This window comes from Ambystoma mexicanum, chromosome 3q (assembly GCF_040938575.1).
Source record: "Ambystoma mexicanum isolate Mex_15411 chromosome 3q, UKY_AmexF1_1, whole genome shotgun sequence".
NCBI lineage: Eukaryota > Metazoa > Chordata > Amphibia > Caudata > Ambystomatidae > Ambystoma > Ambystoma mexicanum.
The window spans coordinates 973,191,457-973,215,663 of record NC_090926.1 but is presented as its reverse complement, the minus strand read 5'-3'; positions in this window follow the sequence as shown (position 1 = coordinate 973,215,663).

Below are 24,207 nucleotides of genomic sequence, written 5' to 3'. Positions count from 1 at the left end.
TGTAAGGGTAAACCTTCAGGGGTCCAGCTTGTCTCCTTAGCTTTCGCTCCAGAGGAGGAAGTCCAAATGGCAAGTGGAAACTTTCTACTGCTAGCTGATGAACCCATTGGAGTCTCAGCCAGCGTTTCTTTAGTATCTCTGGGGTTGTGGGAACAACAGAATTTAGATGTCTATAATTCTATCCCCGATAATAATAAAGAGTATTATAAGGACAGTGTCCAGGTGAATGGTCAGGAGACTCCTGCCATTAGGGACACTGGGGCCAGCATAACTGTGGTGGATAAATCATTTTTTCAGGCTGAGGATGTTGCTAAGGCACCCAAACGCCTCACCAACTTAGCTGGAGGGCCTGTGCAGATGCTTCCCCAATTACCAGTTCTCATCCAGTGTAACGACATGACTGTTAAGATACCTGTCAGCATACAGAGTGAGGTACCAGGACGCGTACTGTTGGGTAACGATTTGAAAACTCTCGGAGTTGTATCGCCTACTCCCAGACCTCCTAGTAAATGGTTACAGGAACTAACCAGACCCGCAAGAGAGAGGACCATGCGCGGTACTCTCCAGGAGATGATGAAGAAAGAAATCACTCCTGCTCCACTGAAATTGTCGGCAGCTGTCTCGAAGAAATCAGAAGCGAAAGGGAAACCTAAAACTTCTACCCCGAAACCAGCAGCCAGCCATTCAGTGCAGCCATCAAGGACTTCCCCGCGGTTGTCCAAAGTTACACCCGTAACTCCACCTCCAGCCGAGGCTGAGAGGGAGGTACAACCCTGTGTGGTAGAATTAGACTCTGAGGAAGAGCTAATGGAAGGCCAGGAACTCATTGGAGATCTGGATCCTGTTGACCATCCTGAGCTGCAGTCTTTACTGGCAGAAGGTAGACCCAGCAGGACAGACTTCAGTAAGGGACAGAGAGAATGTCCAACTCTGGAAGGTCTTCGCCACCAGGCAGAAGCTCAGGCTGAAGGGCAAGAGCCTGGGAAATACAGGTTGCACTGGGAAGATGGCCTCTTCTACAGTGAACCGACCGAGTCTGCACCTGGAGACTACAAACGACTTGTAGTAGCCCAAGAGAACAGACCAAAGTTCTTGCAGTTAGCCCACGAGATTCCTTTGGCTGGTCACTTGAGTTTCAAGAAGACTAAGGAAAGGCTCTCTCTCTACTTCTATTGGCCGAAGATGGGGGCCGAAGTGGAAAAACACTGCAGGAGCTGCCACCTCTGGTAAGGTTGGCTCCAAGAATGTGGCACCTTTAGTGCCTCTCCCAGTTGTGGGAGTCCCATTTGAGAGAGTAGGGATTGACATTGTTGGTCCCCTTGATCCTCCAACCTCCTCAGGCAACAGATTTATTCTTGTTGTAGTAGACCATGCTACTAGGTATCCTGAGGCAATTCGTATGAGGACTGTTACAGCTCTGGCTGTGGCTAAGGCCCTCCTTGATATTTTTATTAGGGTCGGGTTTCCTAAGGAAGTAATCTCTGACAGGGGGTCAAACTTTATGTCCCACTACATGAAAGCCATGTGGAAAACCTGTGGCGTTACTTACAAGTTCTCAACAGCTTACCACCCACAAACCAATGGATTGGTAGAACGGTTCAACCGAACCATGAAGAGCATGATAGGTGCTTTAGAGGAACCCCTTAAGCGTAAGTGGGACCTTCTACTGCCATGCCTTCTCTTTGCTTATAGAGAAATCCCTCAGGAGGCAGTAGGCTATTCTCCCTTCGAGCTTCTCTATGGTCATCCCATCAGAGGTCCATTGGCCCTGATTAAGGAGGGGTTGGAGAGTGCTCCTTCCCCCAAGCCAGTCAGAGTGACTGACTACGTGATAGGTCTCCGGAGGAGAATGTCGCACATGATGACGGAAGCAAGCGATAACTTGAAAACTGGACAAGCATTGGTCAAGCACTGGCATGATCAAAAGGCTAACATGGTTGAGTTTGCTCAAGACCAGCTCGTTCTCGTTATGATCCCGACAAGGCAGAGGGCCTTGCAAGACAAATGGATGGGACCCTTCAGAGTTGTGGGTAAACTCAGAGAGGTTAACTATCTGGTGGACTTGGGCAATCCCAAGGAGGCTCCGACAGTCTTCCACACCAACCGACTCAAAGCGTATGTCTCCCGACCTGATGTAGGAGCGTTGCTTCTAGCATCATCTGAGGAAGAAGAAGAGAGTGAAGCTCTTCCGGATCTCCTCAGAGGCTTACCTTTGGACAAACAAATTGAAGGAGTAAATCTCTCCTCCAATCTGACACCCGAGCAACAAGAAGAGTGCAAATCCATGTTGAATCAGTTTGCCTCTCTGTTCTCGCTTTCACCAGGCTTGACCCCTTGGGGCCAGCATGACATACTCACTGGTGACTGTCTGCCAGTCAAAAGCAGAGGATACCGAATGTCAGAAAATGTACAAACCCACATCAAAGGTGAGGTCAACAAGATGCTTGATCTCGGGGTAATAGAGCCCTCTACTAGTCCATGGTCTAGCCCAGTTGTGTTAGTACCAAAGGCCGGATCTAAAGAGCTTAGATTCTGCGTGGATTATAGAGCTCTTAATGCAGTCACCAAGACTGATGCCCACCCTTTGCCAAGAACAGATGAGTTGGTGGATAAACTTGGCGCTGCCAAGTTCCTCAGCACATTTAACTTGACGTCAGGCTATTGCCAAATAGCCCTGACAGACCATGCCAAGGAGAAAACTGCATTTTCTACCCCCGTTGGTTTATACCAATTTAAGGTAATGCCTTTCGGATTGAAGAATGCACCTGCTACGTTTCAACAGATGGTAAACCAGGTTCTGAATGGGATGGAGAACTTCTGCATGGCATACTTGGATGACATAGCAGTGTTCGGCAATTCCTGAGAAGAACATGTAACCCACCTGAGAGATGTTTTGCAGGCTCCAAGACGAGCCAATCTGACCATAAAGGCGAGCAAATGCCAAATTGGACAGAGTAAGGTAGTCTATCTTGGACATGAGGTAGGAGGTGGAGAAATAAGGCCTTTGCTCAGTAAGATTGAAGCTGTGCAAAATTGGACAACACCTACTACTCAAACCCAAGTGAGAGCCTTCCTAGGCCTCACTGGGTATTACAGGAATTTCATCGAGAACTATGGGACCATAGCCTCTCCACTGAATGTCATCTCCTCGCCCAAATTTCCTAAAAAGGTTAGATGGAACGAGGAGTGCAATCAGGCTTTTGAAAACCTGAAAAAGGCTCTTTGCCAAGCCCCAGTACTCAGAGCTCCTGATTACCGCCAACACTTCATTGTGCAGACAGATGCTTCAAATGTAGGAATAGGTGCCATACTCAGTCAACTGGATGGGAAAGTAGGGAGCACCCCGTTTGCTTCATCAGCCGCAAGCTGAAGGATCCTGAAACAAGGTGGGCAACAATCGAAAGAGAGTGCTTTGCTATCGTGTGGGATCTGAAGAAGTTTAGGCCGTACTTGTATGGTTCTACTTTTGTCATTCAGACTGACCACCAACCCTTGAGATGGTTAATGCAAATGAAAGTGGAAAACCCAAAACTATTGAGATGGTCGATCTGCCTGCAAGGGTTTGATTTCACCATTGAGCACAGGTCAGGGTGTCACCACCAAAATGCTGATGGTCTCTCTAGGATGTATGTCATCGACTAAAGGTATGAGATCCATCCAGGAGTGGATTAAATCCTCCTGTCCCTTAGTCTGGGGGCGGGGGGCGAGTGTTAGGAAGAATTCTCTGTTTAGGCTGAATTTCCTAACCTAGTGAGTCCCTCAGCAGCTTTGCTGGATTTCTGGAGTTTGTTTTTTCCATCCTGCCAAGAGGGAGACTCTTTTTCTCCCACTCTTGGACATGAATGTGTGTAATTCCTTTGAATGTCAATGTGTTCTATGGGCTATGGGGTCTTTTACTCCATAATGTCTCATATGTTTTTCTATGTGTGTTACACCGCACCCTTCGTGCCGTAACACTGGGGCGTCCTAGCGGGCCTCCATCATAGACTCCATACCCGGGGACTGACTACTGTCTCCCCGGGCATGTAAAGTCACCATTGGCTTTACTAGACCTAAATTTACTAACAGGACTAGTACAAACCATCCTATTGTGGACGAACTAGTAGGGGTAATTCGATTACTCCTGGGTCTGTTATTCGAGGGTGCACCGTCCCGTCCCCCCTTGTCGAGTTTTGGCTGGTGGCAGTAGAAACTACTTGTTATATTCGACCCCGAATATAACCCTATGGGATTCTTCCCATTGTTGGAGAGTGATACTTTTTCTCGTTAATCTCTAACATACCACCGGTTTACTTATCTTAAATAAGTCTATCGGATGGTATTTTCTGCCAGAACTCGGTTTTTAAAATGGCGTCTGTGTTTGTCTCTGTGACTCCTAAACCAAAGGTTGAGCCCTTTGTTCCACTTTTGGCAGGCTTCTGTACAGAGACCCTCCAAAGTGGTGCCATTCTGTCTGGGTTACCACAGGGGTGTGGGAGGGGGTTTAGCACCCTGGACCGAGTTGCCTTGCCAACTCCAGTCGCACTCTGGTGTGATTGGCCCAAGTAGTGAGCCTCCCCGTTCACCACTTAGCGTGTTTTGAGTGACAGCTAGGCTGAATGAATGGGGGTTTTCTGCATAAAAGCAGGGCTTTTGGGACTGGATCTTCAGAAGTCGCCACAGGACCTAAGAATCCAACGAGGGTAAAGTTGAGCCAACCTGCAACGACGACACCTCCGGTGGAGCCCTGCTGAACCGACTCACCACTTCCTGACGACAGAGGAGATCTCCCTGCCGGAGAGTCTCTTCCCCTGACTGGTGGGAACAACCAGTCACCTTTGCTTTTTCTTCGCTCCAGGATGCAGTGGTCGAATTGCCCGTGCAGAGCACCTCGGCAACCGGATAGCCACTACCCCTGTACCGCAACCAAAAGGTGGTGCCTTGTGACGGAGCACTCCGTGGCTGGTCTCTTCCCTGGTGGTGCAACGATCTTCAACTTTCCTTCGACGACGAGATCATCTCTTCTCTTGGCAAAGACCGGACGTGCATCCACCACCAGGAACAACTGCCCCCGCCAGAGCTGTCTCTCCACAAACAAGGTACCGTGTCCGCCTGGCTTCCCTTTCTGCTGGATCGAGTGAGGTGTCTTAATCCTCGCCTTTCCATTGGGTCGCCTCCAAGCTTTCTTTAACGTGTTGTTCTGAACTGGTCCAATCTTTCCATAACAATTTGCGACACAGACTCGAACCGCATTTCCACTGAGACACATTTTGGGACATATCGCCTTGCCTCTCTCCGAGTGGGCCTGGCCTCTGAACGTTGTGATCTGCAGTAGGCTTTGCCTTACTTGCCTTGCATTTGTCCAAAAAGTATTGGTACCGAGTTGACTTCATAACCTGCCTTATTTTTCTCTCCCGTCCTAACGAATACTAGAATACCATCTAGGTTAATGCATACACCTCTGTCTGCAAATAAGTGATGCCGGTGAACCTAGACTTGTTAAACTATTGTTAGGGGGATTGATCTTCTTTCTTCGTATAGTAATTGTGATTGAAGTTGTTTGCCGTATTAGTGCCAGAGTGTTTTCTATAGATGTGTCGTTATAAATAAATACCTTTATATCTTTACACCGAAGCCTTGTTGCGTGTTTGCTTGTCTTAGTGTGTAGAATTGCCCTATATTGTGTACTCCACATACTGCCTAACTCTTCTTGAGGGAAGTCTGACTGCTCAGCCACAGCTACCAAGTGAATCTGTGTGGTACAGACTGCTACCAAGTGGGTTTACTGCCAAACACCTGTAGTCCTAAATCTTTTGCAGTGGTCCCAGAGGGAACTGCACAGGTTTCCGCCTAACACTCATCAAGGGGGCATGACCTAACAAACTGGCAGGTGGCCCCCCGCTGTTGGGCCATACCCCTTTGATGCGCCAAAGCGTGTTTCCCTTGCCCTTAAGGCACAGGGTGGAGTCAGCCACATATCACAAGAGCCCAGAAGAAGTAAGGAAAGGGAAGAGGTTTCAGTAAGAGGGCTTTAAGGCTAGCAGGAGCTCATCCTCAACAGTCTAAAAAACATGCATGAGCCAAGGTTGTGCGGGGCTCCCCAAACTGACTTTCCCACCCTGATTTACTAGATAAAACTAAATGAAATGATAATGACTGATCATAATGTTTTTGCCCAGTAGTTGTCACTGTCAACCCTGTGTAGGATGTCACATCATCAGATACAAGGTTTTGAAGTTGACTATTTGAGTAATTATACCTGTATAATAGTTCAGCGGGTTGGGTGCTCGCTGCTGCTATCTGACTGTGATCTGCAGGTTGCAGGTGCAAATCCCGGCATTGTTGACTTAGCCTTTGATCGTTCTGAGGTTGATAACATGAGTACCAATTTTGATTGGGTATTAAGAATAATATAAGTGTACATAAAAATGTTCTATTTAAAGCGCTTTGTCTGAAAGCGCTATGTAAATGACAAGTTATTATAATATAAAATACAATATCGATGAGGGTAGGTCGCCGACTGAGGTTAGGTCTGTGTCTCAGCAGGACAGAGTCAGACAGACATACGTTTGAGTTGCATATCATTGATACGGCTGTTTTGGCAGAAGCATAGGAGAAAGTCTGTAACATTGTAGGGGGTGTGTTGGGGATAACGGGAAACCAAGAGAGGCTGCTTCCACACCTTCCACCCTAACTCTCTTTGCTGGTGGTCCCAGTGCTGAAACCTTTAGGTAGGGCTAGGTGAAGTTGCGGGTCTTTATCACAGCACATGTCATGAAGTTGCAAAGTTTTCCTCTGGAAACTCAAAGGCCTGCAGATCGGGTTTTGCTGGTATATCAGTATTCATAGGCAATTATTATCAAAATAAAGGTTCTCAGTCACATTGTTTGAAATTGAAATTTAATGTTAGCACTTACTCTGATTAAAGGCCAATGTCAGCCTTTAGAAGAAGATATCAACACAAACTACCACTACAGCACAGTAGCAGAAGACCTAGATCCTGCAGCACCCATTCATCCTATCAACACCCACGTTGGCAGTGTGACACTGGTCTAGCGGCTCCAGTGAGCTGAACAACATAACATGGTCACTGTATCAAGGGGGTGAAACATATTTACAGCAACACAAAATGTAAAGGAAAAATGCCCCACTGTACATTTACAAATAAATTAGGGGTGTACCGGAGAGCATATTTAGTATTGAGCCTAATACTGAGTAGTTTGTCAGGATTTCAGTTGAAGCTGAACATAAAGCTGAATAGTTGTTTTATTTAATAAATCATGCTTTTAACTTGAAAAATACACTTTAAAAAATGAAAGCCCATTTTAAGCCTGTTCCTATGTTTCATCTATTTATCATTATCTTAATCAATATCTCATCCTTGATTAATGCAGTCAGAAAATAGCAGATAAACAAAAAAGCAGGGACTATATGTATTTATTATTCCGGCGCCACAAGACAGAAAAAGGGGGTGTGGGGAGTAAAGATGAAAACAAAAACAGTAACGGTACTACTAGGCCTTGTGACATTTGGACCATGCGAGTGCAGAGCCAAAAAGTGCAAGCAGGGGGAGAAGGTCATGGCTGAATGGCTGGGAGAAGGGCATGGACAGAGGTTGCCTATGCAAAAGGAGTTACACTCAACGGGATAGACTTCACAAATGCAAAGTGCTCGGCTGAAATGAACATACTGCATTGTGCAATTTGCAACTGCCCTTGAGCATCACAGACATTGAAATCTCTTATAGTTCAGAGGTAGTTTAGGTGGAAAGTGGCCTTCAAACAACCCTTCCAGCACACACGCAAATGTGTTAATGTTTCTGTCCGCTCAGCTAACACACAAGTGAAGTGTACATGTGAGGTGATTCTACTCCATATCCTTAATATTTATAAAGAGGGGACTCACTTCCCTAGGCTCTCAACATATGAGAGGACTCTCTCAGAGGGGCCAATGGGATTGGAGCAGGGGTAACTATATGTTAATGCCTCACATGTAACTGAAACCACCTGCATATTGCAAGCTCTCAGAATGCACTTGCTAGTTGGGTAGTTACTCATTTCCACCAACTCTCAATCCACGTCCACAAACCTATCCTTTTTCCTACTAAACACGAGAGTGCAAGACTCTATGGCTTGTTCTATGTCTCAATGCTCCATCGTTCAACTTTGATGCTCATATCTCTCACATGCTTCCTGCTGGGGGAGACTAGTGTATAGTGTCATTTGACATTCCCCAACTAGCAGTTTCTGGCAAGAGGCCAATGTGCATTGGGTGATGTTGACCGCATCTTGCTCGAGATGACATATAACTGACTCGTTCAGCCCACCTATTGGAAAATCTTCTGATCTCCAGAGATCCTCCCCTCCTACCAATTCCAGCAATGGAGCATATATCTAAGACTACGTCCCATGCAAACAGTCCATACACCTATCTTTCCATACTTCCTTTTGGCAGGGTATTTGGAGAGATTTTCAAAATTAAGTTGCTCTGAGGCCTCCTAAGAGGGAGCATGTCACTGACTGACATGTTGCGGACTACCTCTGCCCTACTGGTCGTCATTATAAGTTATAATTCATGTTCCTCCATTGGCATTTCCAATTGGAACAAACCATTCTCACCTCTCACTCAACCTCGCCATTCCTTTTCTCAATACACAAACATATGTACCTTTGTTTTATATTTTATCAGGAATGTTTTCACACAAAATTGAATTCCTTTTCCTTTCGCAATCTGCACTTCATATTTCTCTCTCTAAATTGTTACAGTGCATTAGAATGAGAAGGCAAAATATTTGGCTGGAGCCGAATAGCGAGAAATTATTTGGTCGGAGCCACATTGCTATTTTTCAGCCAGAATTGGGCTGAATACTTTTTCGAATACAAAGTTCGTCACAACCCTAAACAAAACAACAACAAAAAAACATACAAAATATGTAATGAAATGGAAAAATGGAACACAGGAAATGGAAATGATAAATGGCCACCCATATGGAAGTCCTCGTCAACCCTCTGCTCAAAATACCAATCCTTGCCCACATATGGGCCATCTGGTTTTGGATTTCACAGTACTTCCCTTTCACCAAAGACCCGGATTGCTGTGGTTGCATTGTGCCTTATCAATTGGTCACAGTTCAGTGGGTTTACTGCAGTCTGCTGTCTCTTACCCAAGGTACAGAGGTTCCCAGCTGTGACTCCTGATTTCCATTCGAGAGAAGGACACAGGTATCTGTATATAGTGCAGTTTAGAATATAGTTTGCTTTACTATATAGTATACTTTAGACGTTAACAGTTGGAGTGTTTAGAATTTAGCATGTTATTGCAGTTTAGTGTTAAGAGTTTTACATTTAGTGTTTACAACTACGTGTTAGAGTTCAGGTCTTAAAGGTTAGTTCTTAAACATAAATAATGAGTGCAATGAAAAACTGATTTCAGAACTCACCTGCTCTCACTTGTCATGCATGATGCTGCTTGAGGGCATCGGCTTCACAAACTTCCATACCTGCACGCCCAGGCTAGAAAGCAACTCTGTCTCCATGAGAAGCACATTGGGACTCATTAAACCTACAGCGGTGTGGGTAGAATGACAATGATGGGGCAATACATTCCGTTAGTTCTGCATTACCACCATAGTACAACTTTGGAGGTAAAGTGGAGGATTTAATCCCAGCAAAAAAGCTTCAGGCAAATCTGCCACTTTACCAGCAATAATCTGTGGAATTACTGCAGTGGAATTAATGCTAACAGTAATTCTGCTGTAATCCCCAGGGAGGCATATGGCTATGGATTCCAAATATTGGGATTTATACTGCCCTACCACCACTGGTAATCCGGCAGTAAATCATTGGGACCAAGTGGCAGTAATGGTAATTGGGTTTGTCAGATTTACCACTGAATTACTGCCAAACTCGTAATGAGGCTGACTTTGTCCCATCAATGTACAGCGGTAGTATGGAATAAAGGTATTTATTCAGTCTCCTTCATTAAGCCCATTAGCAGAGCAGCCTCCTCGCACCCATCTCTTTCAATGTCCTTCAAACCTTCCAATTCCATTCCAGAACACACCCAGACTCATACATTCCACTAATACTCACAGATAATCCAACATCCATCACCAAGTACACTGCACACCTCCCTCAAACAATTAAAGTAGTATTTCAGGGTTTGTCCCAAAGGAGTCACACACAGACATTCCGGCATCCAGATGCATCACCAAGCACAAAACACACTGCAACACAAAGAGGAAAGTGTATCCCAATTTTTTTTTCTTTAACACAGTGATGTTCAATCACATTGACCCATCACATAATCCGTGAATTTCTTAGGACTCCTCTTCCCATCTTCAGTCATCACAGCATTGCGAAATAGTTTCACAACCTTACACGATTTAAATCATTTCAATGGTCTGGCTCTCTATGAGGCAGGTAATTTCACTGTCACCACATCGCCAGTGATCAAGCATCCATACTTGACAGCTTTCCTTCTGTCATAATTACTTTTGTTAAACAATTGCCTCTCCCTAGCTTGAAACTTTGCTTGTAGCACACTGTCCCATGACCACTTAGCTCTCTTCAACCAGCGAGGGAACAGTTTGCAATTTGCTCACCTCCCCCTACTCAACTCGAAGGGTGAATGTGACTAATCAAATTCCGTGGCACCAATGGCCCAGGGATGAATATTGGTTTCTAAACCATCAGCCCCACACCTCTAGTACACCAGAAGGGATTTGAACAGATTGGAAACACAAGCAAATTATAAATCTCCTTGTACAATATTTTGCTAGTTTTCTGCCAAGGGTAGTCTGGGTTCCTTGCTGCTGATAGATGAAATGTGTTCCCTCATCCTAGTTTTGAGTAGTCGGATAGTACTACCAATATATACCTTTTTGCAAATACAAATTAATGCGTAAACTACATAAGGTATTTTGCAAATAATAAAGTCCCTGATGTACACTGATATACCACAGATTGTACATTTCAGCACAGTTTATAAACCACCAACCATGGCTAAAGCAGCAAAACCTCCCCCACCCCATTTCTAGTTGAACCAGGGACACCAATAAGATGGGAGAGGTGGAACAAAATGTTTCAAACATATATTGTGGCCATGGGTAGAGACAAATTCAACCCGTCCGGAAAACAGGCTTTATTACTGGACATTTAGGGCCCAGAGGGCTGCAGTGTATTTGATGGCCTTCCAGAACCACAAGGTGAAGGGGCGGGGGACCTCGATGAATATACATTAGCTGTGAAGAAGATTGAGGAATATTTTAAGCCAAAGATAAATGTGAGTTTCGAGAGACACAAGTTATTCCAAAGGACACAAGACCCGATGGAACCAATGCAACGGTATGTGGCTGTACTGAGGATGTTGAGCCATACTTGTGAGTTTGGTGTTTTAAAAAATGTTCTCATCCAACATCAACTGGTGAGATGCACTAACAATCCCAGGGTGCAAGAAAAATTGCTGGCTATGGACATGAGCCTGGGACAGGCTGAGGAACTTACCACTGGTATTGAAAAAACAATGCAATGCATGAAGTAGATGAAAACAGAAAAGCACAGCATGTAGGTGTGTGCAATGAGTCAGAGAAGATCATCTGGGACAAGAAAGGAATGGATGGGGCACAAGTGCTTCAGATGTGAGAACCCAACGCAAACAGCAGAGTGAATTAAGTGCAGACGTAAACGTCACTTTGCACGCATGTGCAAGGGGAGCACCATCAATACCGTGGAGTACAAGCAAAACTAATGTGAGCAAGGGAGTGTGCCTATTCCTCAGTGTGGGGAAAACATGCCGCTGCACAAATTTGAAATATAAGCAGTGTCTGGAGGAATGGGAGGTCCTGTATATCGATGGCTCAGGGATATCAATAAAGGTACACAGTACTTCTCCTTGGTCCATTATATCAATGGACACATTCACGGGAAGATTATCAAGAGAATTGCAAGAATTAGAGTGCCCGACATCCAGTCGTGTGGCCACAGCGAGACAGAAACAGAATTGTTAGGGATGTGTCGAGGACTCATTCGCTAGTGTACGACGGACATTCTAGTAGCAAAGAAAAAATCATCTTTTCTGGGATGGGAGGAACAAAGGAACCTAGGGGTTCGCATTCAGGTGAGTGCACCTATCCCAATGACAATAGCAGAAGTGTACGATAAATGGGCCTCAGAATTTCCAATGTTGTTCACCGAGAATCTGGGAATCTGGAGGACTTCAAACACTGTATCAAGATGAGGGCAAAAGCAGAACCCATGGTGCATATGGTGCGGCCAGTTCCCCAACTCATGAAAAAAGAAATACATGGGGAGCTCGATGAACGAGTGCATGGCACAGGGTGGCTATCGTAAGTGGTCCTAGTAGCAAAGATCAATGGAAAAATCCATGTATGTGTTCATTTGAAAGAACCATAAGAACATTTTAGTGGGGAGACACTCTTTGCCAGTCATACCAGAAGTTTTGGCTGTGTTGGGAGAATCAAGTTGGTTTACAGTCATGTATCTGTCAGTGGCGTATCACCAAATACCCTTGTCACAAGAATGTTGGGACCTCACGACTTTCATCACACCAGAAGGAACTTTCAAGTACCTTAGGATGCCTTTTGGGTTGGCATCAGCGGCGGCTGTTTTTCAGCGAGTGATGGAAAAGGTTTTGTAGGGTGTTAGTAATATGATAGTGTTTCAGAATGACATCCTCATTTTTGCTAAATGTATGGAACAACATGATAAGGTGTTGAGGTGTGTGTTGGAAAGATTCTGTGAAGCTGTCTTACCAGTACAACATAGCAAATGTAAGATTGGAGTACGCGAGGTAGAGTATCTGAGGCACAACATTTCAGCTCAAGGAATTTCTCCCAAGCACAGTCTGGTGGAAAGTAGAAGTAAGGTCCAAGCGCCGCAGGACAAGGATCAGTTGAGGTCATTCATGGTCATGGCAGAGTTTTATCACAAGTTTGTCAACAATTTTGCTGTCATCTCGACACCGTTGAGAGAGATTTTAAAGAAGGGAGTCACCTTCATGTGGGTAGATGAGTGTATGGAAGAGTTTCAGGAAATAAAGAAAAGGATCTCCAATGCACCTTTCTAAGGGGATTTGTGATTGGATCGAAGACATTGTTAATGCTAGATGCTAGCGTTTTGGGTCTAGGGCTGTCCTTGTCACAGTTGGACTGTGGGAAGGAAGAACATATAATTTGATTTGCGTCTAGACCATTGAAGGGTGCAGAACAAAACGATTCAATTGAAAAGAGTGAAGCATTGACTGTGTTTTGGGCTGTTATGTATTTTAAGATTTTTTGGTGGGGCCAACGGTCACAGTAAAACCTACCACAGACCGTTGGTACAGATATTGGCTGGTGGGAACTGGTCCAAGGGTTCACCCAAAATTTCCAAATGAGTATTAGGGTTAAATAATTGTGATTTTCAGATGTGTTACATTACGGGTAAGGAGAACATGGTGGTGGGTTGCCTTTCTTGTCTCCCACTGGATTGTGGTAATAAAGGGAATAGATGTAACGCTCACCTGATTCCCGCAGAGGCGCCGGTCTTGACTGGGTGAATGCTGTATCTTCAAAGGTGATGTGTAACACACGGTTGGCTCTTTGGGCTGGACCTCTGTGCACTGTATGTCTGACTCAAAGAGTAAGATGTCTGCAGATAGAAAATATGGGATTAATGAACTGAGGTTATTGGGTGCCTCTCTCCTCTTCTCTTTCTCTTCTCCTGTAGAACCCCAAAGGTTAACACCCTCACCTTAGGTAAGTGAACGCCGAGCTCTCCATCTGCCTCGGGGCAGGGTGCCGTAACCAGCTTCTTCACTGGATAAGGGTGCAGGCCTCTTGACCTCAGAGGACTGCTGTCCGTCGTTAACTGCACGAACGGTAAGTTCTGGGCACTTCAAATGTCTTAAAAGTCTTTTGTAATGATATCTCTTGTTTTGCAGGGTTCCGGCGATGGCGGATGGTGGGCTGATGAGAGTTGAGGATCAAACCCGCGTGAGGAATAGAAGCGCCTGGAAGCACGTAAGTAAGCGCTTGTAGCCTGCTTCACGATGCGCACTAACTGTCCCTTTTATCTTGCAGGTACAAGTTCGGAGCTTTAGAGAAGCTGAAGGGTGTTGGAATACCCACTGGATTCGGCGTGGGAAGGAGTAATGACACGTGAGTAATAAAGTTGCCCAATGTCTTTAAACGCACCTTCTTTTGTCTTTCAGATGCGGGATGCAGCGCCGAAGGCCTCCGGAGCATGCGAAGAGCTGGTAAGCTTTTGTCTTTCAGATGCCGGAATGCAGTGCGAAGACCTCCGGAGCAGGCGAAGAGTAGGTAAGCCTTTGTCTTTCAGATGCCGGAATGCAGCGCGAGGCGTTGGTGACAGCCGATGGACCAGGTAAGAGATGCGCTGCCACTGAAGACCGTAGTGCTAACCTGTTCTTTCTTTGTCTTTACAGGTGCTGCTGAAGACTGGATTCCAGGATGGTAAGCCTTTGTTCCCTTAGGCCCAGGATCAGAAGCAGAAGACACGATGAGCGTTCTGCTGCAGAGAATGCAGAATAACGCAAAGCAAGATTCATCCATCGGGTGTGGTTTAAATAGCCTCCTGTAGTGCTTAGGGGTCTCCTTCCACAGCCACGCCTAAGAAAAGAGTTCCTGCTTTCCAGAAGAGTTCCAGTGTTCTGAACCTAGGGAGTGGATCCTCCCCCACCCAACAGGAAAAGTAGTCCCAAACAGAAGAGGATCAGGGGTTCAACTGGCAGGTAAGTAAGCAGCATGGTCTGCTGCAGGTAAGTCCACCCAAGCATTATGAGCCCGGCGCTTCCAGCGCTGAGACTGGGCATCTTTATGAGCCTGGTGCCACTGGCGCCAGGACAGGGTCCAAAAGGTCCCAATTGGGACTGGCTGGCACTCGGAACCGGGGTTATGGGTCTGCTTCCAAGGGAGTCGGGCAAGTCCTGATCTTTTGGAAGCAGAGATCATGACAATAGAGTAGTAGGGAAGAAGAAGAAGAAACTATTGTGGTCAGTATTGAGCAGGGTGCTTTGAATGAAGAAGTATGGAGAGTGGCATAGGGGGATGACGCAATGCTTAGCAGAGTGAAGAGGTGGACAGTGGAAGGTTGGTCTTGCAGGAATTATGTAGACAGGAATTTAGATCATTATTTTGATGTGAGGGATGAGGAAGGCGCAGGAGGGGCATAAAGTGGCTCCCCCTGGGGGTAATAGGGAAAACCGATAGTTCTTGCTCATCAAGGACATTGTGGAATGAAACACACTAAAAGGATGCTGAAACAGAGTTACTGGTGGGCAGCAATGGATGGTAGAGTGGATAGAAAAATAAGAGAGTGCAAGATTTGCTTGGCGAGCAACAAGAGAAAAATTGTGTGTGGCACACCACTTCGGTCTGTGCAGGTGCCGGAGGAACATTGTCAAAAGGTAGCAATGGAATTAATGGGTCCCATTCAGGGCTTGGGTGAGGTTCTCAAGTTCATTGTGGTTTTGGTGGATTAGTAGATAGTAGATAGATCGAGTGGAAAGGAATAAGTGAAGCAACCACAGTAGAATTGGTGACTTTTTTGAAGATGTTTTCTTTTGTGAGGGGTTTCCCACAGAAATTGTAACTGATAATGGTGTGCAGTTTTGCTCGGAGAAGATGAGAACATTTTTGATGCAATTTGGTTTCAAACACACATGCACAGTGTTATATAATCCCAAGGCAAATGGGCTGGTAGAATGGGTAAATAGATTCCTTAAGGGTGGCATTCAGCTGGCTATGACGTCAGGTTTAATGTGGAGTGATGAGCTTGTGGGATGTTTTGAACCATCCCAATGTGCCCCACTGCATCACTTTACAAATGGTGAAAGAAACAGCTTAATATGGATACGCTGACTCCTGTGCATGCCAAAATTTGCAAAACTGAGTTTTGGTCACAGCCAAGAAAAGGCTGCACCCCTGCCACACACAGTCAAGGGGGGAGGGGTGAAACCAGAATTATCACTGCAGGAACATGCCAGTGGGCTCTGTTACATTCAACATTGACAAAGCAGCAGAATTGTGCTGAAAACCAAAAATGCCTTTTAAAATGTTAGCTTGCAACCTTCAAAAGTGCAGTTTTAGCACTAGGCCCATGTATTTCAATTGAATCATTGAGAGTAAAAGGGTACTGAAATGTCAGGATCATCCAGTGTGGCACAGAAGAACCGGGCCTCATTGACTGACAGCAGTTAGAACATGCATCTAAGGAAAAGGCAGCCCAGGGACATTCATTTTCAGTTCCACAGGAAAAACATGGCTAAAATTGTACCATGTAACAAAATCAGCTGTGCAGACAGAAACTTTAAACCAAGGCAGGATACATGTATCCAGACTGCAAACAATCCCAGCACTCAAGGGAAGACCTAATGCTGAATGATATGATATGATATGGTATTTGTAACGCGCCTATACACAAGTGTTTCAAGGCGCGAAGAGGCAGGGAGGGGGGGAAACAAGGGGAAGACAGACAAACGATCCTACTAGGCCAGGTGTCATTCAGATCGCGCAAGTGCAGAGGTAAGGGGAAAAGGAGAAAGTGCAGGGGGAGGAGGTGGGGGGGAAAGTGCAGTACAAGGTAAGTAGCGTAATAAAATAATAAATAATAATAAAAGGGCCAGCTGGTGGCAAGCGCGAGGTAAGTGCAGAGCAAGTGCTGGGAAGGGGGCTGTAGGGATGCAGTGACAGTCCCACAGTGCAGGGGGAGCCAGGGAGGCAGTGCAAGTGGAGAGTGGCTGGGCCCTGGACCGAGGTCACAGAGTCAATGAATCAAATGTGTATGCGCTACATAGGAAAATTGGATCTAAAAGAACTCAGTTTAATGTGTTTTTCCCTGAAGAAAGTGCAAAATCGCCTGTTTTGAAAGCATGTTTTTGTGGAAAGGCTTAATTCTTTAAGAAATGTCAAAGGATTGCTAATGTAAAGATCCACCTATAAACTGTGTTCATTTTATATGGTTTAATGAAAGATGTAGGTACAACTTAAAGTAACCCAGCTTGGAGTTAATTAACTATTAAAAAAACTATTCTGCTTGACAGTCCTCAGCCTGGGAAAGGTTGACACTTCACTGCTGGCAGGAAGGGCTAATTTCTGCTGGGAGGCCTTTTTGGAGGTGGTTCCCAGAATATGTTTGGGCACTGTGGTTTTCTGGCTTATCATTCTGGGGTTCCATTTTGATTCAAGGTGTGTACTGTTGCTCATATTATAGCCTATGCTTGTTAGGATCTTTTTAGCGTTGCTCCCATAGGAATTTATATCCATTTAAGGATTTTTGCACACTTTTCATTGTTTTGCTTAAATATCATTTTAAAAGTGTAACATTTCCAAAACGTTTTTCTCTCTTGTTTGGGGAAAGAAGATTATATTCAGACAATGTACTCTGATCTTTATTCCTGAATGCCTGCTGCTTACTTACATCTGTATAGAATTGCTTCTTTGTGAGTTGAGAAATGTGCAGGGGGACATCTTAACCTAAGCACTATCTTTTCAACAAACCCAAACTGTTCTTTTATCTATGTTTTATTTCTGTGTTGCCATAAGTGAATTCAACTGCCTTACTTACTTTATGATTTGTATTTTCACCACATTGGTGATTGCTGCCCCATATATTAAAGCATGTGTTTGATTTGAATTTTAAATACATAAATAAATATTACCTTTACCAATCAGCCTGATTCCTGGTCCATTGTGACCTGGGGTATTTTGAGAAGGGGTGTGATATGAGTGGTATATCACTCAGAATATTGAACCTATAGACACAATAAATAAGTATTTCATTTATGCATTGCTTGCTAGGCTGAGACCCGGGTGTATTGCCTGATTGAAATCCTTAACATGCTGAGAGACATGGTGAGGAGTTACTGCATTACACCCCACTCGGTCACAAGGGTTTCCCATTTTGTCTCATTGAAGGGGTGCCAACCGGGTACAAAATTGTGTCCTGGATGGATCAGGTTGGTGTGCAGTGTGAATGTAAATCGGAAGGAGGTGATGAAGAAGGTCGAGGAGGCACAGTGTCAATATAAGGGAGTGTTTGATGAAAACTTCAAAGTAAAGGAACGTGAATGGGTAGTTGGAGATTGAGATATTATTACCAGGTATAGGCTCAAATGCTTGGAGAGTAAATTTTTGGGACCAGTGAGAGAAGAACGGTGCTGGATAGGGGTCATGTAAGTGGAAGGTTTAAGAAATTTCCGGTAAATTTAAGGATTTTCTTTGTGTTTAAATTTCCATTCCAATTTCACTTTTAATGGTGTCTATATATATATATATATATATATATATATACATATATATATATATATATATATATATATATATATATATATATATATACATATATGTTCCAACCACAGCAACAATGTTAGTTAATTGTCATTTTAAAGTTACCATTGTTCATTGTTGAATTTGTATTCCCTTGGATGCTACTATGTTTTTGTTTATTCCTTGTTAAGGGGAAGATGGGTTAGGTTCAGTAAGGTGTTGCAGAACCTTCTGTGGTTCTGGAACACAAATTCAGTTGAAGTGGAGCTCAGCAGGGTTCCTGCTGCTCTCTGCGCAATCTATTATAAACACAAATATTGTCAACCCTACCTTGTCCTGTGGTCGCCAACATGTTCCTGGTACCTGCCAACAATCTTCTGCTATGTGTGAGGTCATAACCAGAGTGCTTTGCAACAGGAAAGGTAAAGGGGTGAAAACTTGTGATACTAAGTCCTACCCATCTTCCTGTCTGTTGTGGGTCAAAGGGTCTCGCTGGTTAATTGAGCTCTCTGTGGTTCTTGATTAAAGTGTCCGGTGCCCCTTGAAGTTATGGTGAGAACAGACTTTCTGTCTCCACCAAATCACATACTTGTACCTTCCTGAGTGGGGTCCCCCTGCAGGGATGACCACTGTAAACAGTTGTCCCAGACATGACATTCACTGCCCTTCATACTAACGGGTGGGAGCTGACTTCAGGTTGATAAAGTTGCATATCAAAAAGGTGTTGGGTTCCTTGTCCCTTTTGTCAGTCCTGCAACCAGCCTGCTCCAATTCACTTTCATCAGTATGCGCTGCCACCAGCAGGCAAACAAAGGATAGGGTGGATCCATGGAGCCTTTGATATTTAATTAGGCTGGCCATGGCAGGAGGAAGGTGTTGCCCTCCTCCTCTTGCTGCTTTGGCTGTCACATTCCAACTGAACATGACAGGAGGACTGCACCTGTAGGTTGTGTCCACCCAGAGTACACATGACTTTGCGTTTGTTTTGCGGAGAGCATAGGAAAATGTATGCAGGTTAGCCCCGCACATTTTCCGTGGTTGATCGCCCATCATTCTGTTGGGTGTTCTGACCCACGTTTGGACTATTATGCTACAACATTTGGTGCTGTGGGCTTAGGAAATCCAAGATGGCCGAAAAAGCCCACATGTGCGCCAGAATCTATGAAAACCGCGCAGTTTGTGCGCACACCAAAATGGTCGCCTGACTTGCCACCCCCCGGTGCGGGTGTGCTGGGTCAGAAGAGCCATGAGTGAAATGGGGTGCCAAAGAGAAAAACAGCAGTGCCTGTTCGCTAGAAAGCACTTTAAAAATCACCCTTTGTTTCTCTGAAGGCAAGCTCAGAATGCCCATTTCAAACATTGCAGAATATCCAACAATCTCACTGAACACCAGAAGACATTTGACAGAATAAAGTCTTGTGGGCATACAAAATCTGGAAAGAGGATGAGCCTAAAATAATGTTCGTAGCAAAACTGGCTGAGCTGTGGATTTCAGCAGTTTAAGTAAATTTGGATTGAAAGACACTAAAAATCTAAATGTTTAAAAGAAATGAGTGACCTACTTTTGAGTGTCACATAGGTTTCAATTGTTTAAATGTCATAGTTTTAAACTTAGAATCAGCATTCTAGCTGCATGTGTAAACATTGTTAGTTTATTTGAATGCAGAAAACTGGGTAACTAGAAGTGACATTAGCTGGGGCCTGGCTTAAGGAACTGAATTATGCCTGACATCTACCCCCACAGGAGTTAAAACCTGCTGTAGGGTGTCCTGACCCACGTTTAAGCTACCCTGCTACAACATTTGGTGCTGTGGGCTTAGGAAATTCAAGATGGCGGAAAACCCACATGTGCGCCGAAATCCAGGAAAGCTGCGCAGTTGTGCGCACACCAAAATGGTTACCTAACTTGCCACCCACCAGGGTAAAGAAAGGTCTTTGTTAACAAAATCCACTTTTACTGATGTCAAAAAGTTGCTGAAATCGTGACTCATTGGACCACTTTAAAGATTCAACCCTTTTTGTGGGGTTCCACATAACCATCTTACTGTAAGGAGCCCCATCAAAACAATGTTAAGCAAGGATTTACTACCATGTAAGAACCATTCCTGTTTAGAATGCATTAATCCAAGAAAATCCCAAAAATGGGTGCAGTACCAGTACTCACCACTATCCAAAAGCCGGCGTTTTAAAACCCACTGTGTGTTTTTCTGAAGGCAAGCAAAATGCCTATTTCAAACCTTGCAACATGTGCAAAATATTCACTGAACACCAGCAGACATTTGGCAGAATGGAGTTTTGTGTGCCTACAAAATCTGGGAAATGAAGAGCCCAAAAACAATGCTTATAACAAAAATGCTATGGAGTCAGCAGCTTAAGCCTAACTGCAACTGGATTTAAAACCACCAAAATCGAAAATGTTAAATTAAATGAGTGACCTATGTTTGGTGTCACATGCCTTTGTAACTGTTGAAATGTCATAGTTTTGCACTTAGAATCAGCATTCTAGCTGCATGTGTAAAATTACAAGTTATTTTAAAAGCAACAAAAAGTTAGCTGAAGGTCTGGCTTAAGGAACTTGATTTTGCCTAGCAACGGATCCCATCAGGAGTGAAACTTGAGTCACAACTATGTTCCCAGGCCAATGTTCCTTTTGCTGCCCGCACTAAGGATATGCCATCTATCTGATAATTGAATTTCCTGTGCTCTGCCAGAGAGTGAACAAAGCCCTCTCCACTCAGGCAAAGGTTTTTATTACAGACGTCGTAAAAAGTGGCTTCCTCCTGGAGAAGCTGGGAGGGGCACTGCCTGTGAGAAGCAAGCTGGCTTGGCAGAAACTGGAAAGACTGGTTTCTGTACCATGTGACCTGAAAAGACACACCCCTGCAGCAAGGATATGGTTTTATAAAAAGGGGGATAATTCATAGTGCGGACATGTGAAAATTTTATAAATGATACCATAATTCTTGTGATTTTTCTGCCCACAGTTTAAGACGTGGTAGGAACCGGTGGTATGTTCAGGGGGGTTTTAGCGGAAAAGTGGATATTACTCTAAATGTGTGCATGTTAAAAATCTGAAACTTCATCAGTTAATGTCCCTACCCCCTGCACACATGTATGTAAAGTTGGGTCCATGTCGGAAATTGAAAAAGCAGTTAAAAAGTCAATTATGTACACTCTTTGAATGCAAGCTCCGAGAATGAGCAGATTTGGACATAGACATGGCTAAATTCAGCCACACCATGTATATGTAATTTCAAACAACTGTGTAACTCTGAAGTATGGATTTGATCATATATATATTTGGGTGCACAGATGATAAGGGAGGTTGTTTCAAGAGATCATAAAATGACATCAATCTGACTCACAGTTCAGTTTGCCAATCAAGCGGAGGAATGGAAGCCTGACCAATGACGAATGAGAGGGGCAAGTCTAGTGATGCAACACACACACCCATTCTCAAGAAACAGATAAAAGCAGAGAGTCAGGACACATAGAGACATTCAATTTCATCTGCCGCTGGAAGCCCTGCCGGAAAAATCCATACTTACCTCCATCAAACTCCAGAAAGCCAAACTAGAGACTTCAATCTATCCAGAGCAGAGACCAGACCAGAGAGAAAGCAGTGCTGTGCCTAGCAGAGACCAGACCAGAGAGAAAGCAGTGCTGTGCCTAGCCGAGACCAGACCAGGCGCTGTGAGCAGAATCCGGAAAGACCTGACCAGACTGAAGATCGTGACCAAGTCGCTTTCCTGTTCAAAATCTCTTGTGAGTACTTAGCAAAACTCAGAACACATCTCTTAGTTTAAATTCATCTAATTCAATCTATTTAACCTAAGTAGAACTGCCTCCTATCTGTCACCTGTCATTTCTAGTAAAATTTGTCATTTTGAAAAAGTGTGCGTTTAAAATTTACAAAACCAAAAACGACCTTTACTAAATTACTCATATCTCCGCAACCGTTTGGGCTAGAGACTTGCAATAACTTTCATTTGGAAGCTGAGATCCCAGGCTTTCCTAGGACCCCAAAACGGTAGAGATAGTCCTTGCGGTTCCTTTGTAATAGCGCTCGGCGCATCCGCGAATTTTGCCGCGATTTGCAATTTCTTCACATGTAAAAAAACTGCTGCTGCCTGATTTCATTTGCCAGAAATTCGTTTAACCTGCTAACTATCCCTGCATCATTGCTAGTGTGAGCCTGGACTAATATTAACTAGATACCACTCATCCTGAACCTCTAAAAGGGAATTAAGAGCGTTTCCAGCATATTTCTCATTCATTGCTAGCACCTATCAAAGCATTTGCCTGTGTTTTCAAACTTCTGTTTAAGCTTGCTGGATTGAACTGAATTACAGTTGATTGCATTTCTGAGAACTGTGTGTTTTCCTTCCATTTCCTTGCCTTGCATCAAGGGGGGGAGGGGAGTAGCCAGAGAAAAGTGATTACATTGTTTGGTTGAAATCATATTGCGTATTTTCTGTACTGCATTCATTGAATATTGCATCCACCTGAGCCTACATAAAGCATCCTCTACCACATTATACTTTTGTTCCTATTTACCAGTGTGCTACCTTATCCATTTCATGTCAACTCATTAGTGATTAAAGAAGTGTGCTAGTGCCAGATTCTCCGTTGTTAATATTTACCATATCAGATTAAGTGTGATCTTCAATTATTAATTTATTAAAAAGTGTGATATATATTTTAATTTATCAAATAAACCTTTTAAACTTGCAAAACAGAATTACTTCTTGGCTCAGTGGGGTCAGGGGGATTCCAAGAGAGGGGTGTTATACAAGGGTAGTCATCCAGAACGCATGAACTGGACCTAAAGATATATCAATAAGGGTTTCATTCAGTATTCTAGACTAGGCGTTAACTTGGCTGTAGTGCTGAATTGAATCCTCTTACAAAGTGGGGGCTCGAGCCGAGACGTTGGGTTAGATTTACCAGTTGTGCAGCTTAATACAGTGTGCTAACTGACGGGATACATACACCCGGTCGGATCACCACGCTGCATTACGCTGTGAAGCATTCCTCAAAAGGGACACTCCAAGAAAAGTTCTGTTCTGCAAAAATAAAATACTAACTTCTGTAAGTCAGGACAGAGACCAATCTCTAGAATGACGACCTTAGTAGACATGAAAATAGCCAGAGAGCACCTCTTGCATAAGCTATTTGTGAGAGGTGAATGGACCGAACAGGGCCAGGATGTGTGGTTGCAGGCCATCACACAACAGGTCACTGAAACAGGGTCAGATATATATAGAGATCAGGGTCCCTTACATGTGGCCCTGAGTGAACTATATATGGCTCCTAAAGCCAAAGAGGAACACAATAAGATCGCCAGGATAGCAGCATACCTGTACCTATATATGGGAGACATGCAGGATAGATGTGCTGAAAGCCAAAATCTGGCAAATAGGCAACAGATGGCATTACAGAAGGTCCAATCTGATCTGGACTCTTCTGAGCAGAGGCTGCAGAGGAGCCAGGAGTCAGAAAATGACAGCAGACTGTACATTACTAAAATAAAGGAGGATATGGATGTGCTGCAAAAGGAAAAGTCAGAACAGGATACTAGATTTCTGGCCCTGCAGAAGGAGCACCAAGACAGTTTGGACTCCTTACTGCAGAGCCAGAAAAAGCTGGAGCAACAGATCAATTTCAACAGGGCATGCACAGAGCAGGTAGCCACCCTGCAAATCCAACTAGACAGAGAGAAAGAGGAGAGCAATAAACTGATCCTGAAAGACCTGGATACCCAGGCAGAGTTTGATCAGGAGCGCCAGAAAGCTGGTGCCTTCCAAAGGCAAAGGGACGACCTGGCGGCACAAATGCAGGCTCTTAGTCAGGAAAGAGACGCCTTAGGCCAGGAAGTCTGCCATTTAAAAAGGAAAATGGAAGAAAATCACCTGGCCCACCAGGGACTGGGTGACCTCCAA